Genomic DNA, 2182 nt, shown 5'->3' with positions numbered 1-2182 from the left:
CGAAGGTCAGAAGAGGAGGGAACACTTCCAATCAAACTCATTTTGTGAAGCCAGCATCACCCCGATACCGAAACCAGACAAGCCCACCTCGAAAAAAGGAAATTACAGGTCAACATCCCTATAAACGTAAGCGCGGAAAACCGCGACAAACCACTCCCAAAGTCCACGGTGCATCCCGGCGCCCCAGGGGGACGCCTTCCTGGAGAGTGGGGACGCTCCGTCTCGTTCCGGCAACGCAACGCTCGACACGGACAAAGCGAAGGAGAAAAATCACACGAGCCCACAGACCCGCGGAAAAGGCGTTCGACAGAGTTCAACTGCCGTGGACGACGCAAACTCTCAGCAAAGTAGCTGCGGAGGGAAAAATATCGCAACATGCTAAAGGCCGCGCACGACACACGCTCAGCGAACACCACACTCACTGGAGAAAAACCGAGACGTTTCCTCTCAGAGCAGGAGCAAGACGAGGACGCCCGCCGTCCACTCCCGAAGACCGCGCGGTCCCGGCTCGAGCGACCACGCCGGGAAGACCAGGAGCGGGCACCGCCACGAAAGGAAGAAGCGCACCTGTTCCACCTGCGCATGACAGAACGTCACAGAGAGACCTAAAGACGCCCTCAGAAAGCTGCTAGAACGAGTGGGTTTTTGGTAAAGCTGCAGAACACGTAACTGATACAGAAAAATCTCATGCGTTTCTTTGCACTAACGACGGACTATTAGAAAGAGAAATTAAGAGAAAAAAATCCCACTTACAATTGTATCGAAAAGAGTAAGATACTTCAGAATGAATTTAACCGAGGAGGTGCAAGACCCGGGTATTGAAAACTACAATAGAGAAACAAATGGAAGGCGACGGGAGCACGCGGGGCGAGCCCGTGCGCACCGACCGGCAGGGCCCGGCTGCTGAAATGACCGCACCGCCTGACGCCCGGCGGGCGGGGGCCCGCAGCTGACCCCGCCCACGCCCGGCGGCGCTTTGCAAAGAAACGGAGGCGTCGCTCTGCAGTTTACGCCGCAGCACACAGAACCCTCCACGGCCGGCGCCGACTTCGAGGGACGAAGCCGGAGGCATCGCGTCCCCCGATCTCAAATGGTATCGTGAAGCTGCGTTCGTTGGGGCAGCACGGCGCTGCCGTGGAAACAGACACGCGGGTCAGCAGGGCGGAACGGACAGCTCGGGAACAGACCCGTGAACGTAGAGTCGATTAATTTATGGCAAAGGAGGGAAGAACTCACAACGGGGACAGGGCAGTCCCTTCGATAAACGGCGCTGGGAGAATCGGACGATACGTGCACAAGAATAAAAATGGGTCGTTACCCTGCGCCACACACGCAAATGAACTCGAAACAGTCCAAAGCCCTGAATGCGAGACCCGACACCATGAAGCACCCAGACGAAAATACAGGGCACACTGCTGGTGGGGTGCTGGGTGCAGCCCCCGTGGAAAACAGGGTGGAGGCTCCTCAAAGACTAAAAACAGAGCTGCCAGAGGCATTTACCCCCCGAAAATGGAAACCCAGCTCAGGAAGATCGAGGCACCCCACGCTCACGTGAGCCAAGACGCGGAGGCGCCTGCATCCAGCAGACGCCCGGAGGGAGAAACTGGGGCCCGTACACGCGACGTTCATTACCCAGCACGAAGAAGAACGGAGTCGTCGGCCACGACGACACGGAAGAAGCTGCAGGCGCCACGCTGCGTGGAATGAGCAGACACAGACAGACAGACGCCGTGCGGTCCGCCCCGCATGCAGGACCTCACGGAACGAGCTCACAGACACGGGGAACAGACTGCGGTTGAAAGGGGTGGCGTGGACTGTTTTGGGGTTTTTTGTTTCGTTTTGTTTAAACAAACTGAATATATTTCGTTTTTATGAAGTAGTTACGGGAGGACCGCGGGGACCCCAAAGCCTGGAACACTCACTGTCTGGGCATCCCGAGAAAAGTTAGCCAACCCCGGATCGAGAATCGCATAAGGCCGAAAGGGCAGGGCCACCGAATCACACATGCCTAAGTCTAGTCCCAGTCAAGTCGAAATTCTGATAGACCCCCAGTCACGTGTGACGGTCACCCAGCAGCCTGCCCCCTCTGCCCCGTGAGTGACGCCTGTGTGACGCGTGTGCCACGCAGACACTCGCTCGTCCTTCGCAGCTGGATCCTGGCGTGTGGCATTCACCGCACGCC

The sequence above is a fragment of the Pteropus vampyrus genome, unplaced genomic scaffold, assembly GCF_000151845.1.
Source record: "Pteropus vampyrus isolate Shadow unplaced genomic scaffold, Pvam_2.0 Scaffold449, whole genome shotgun sequence".
In the NCBI taxonomy this organism is placed as follows: domain Eukaryota; kingdom Metazoa; phylum Chordata; class Mammalia; order Chiroptera; family Pteropodidae; genus Pteropus; species Pteropus vampyrus.
This window is presented reverse-complemented; position numbering follows the sequence as displayed.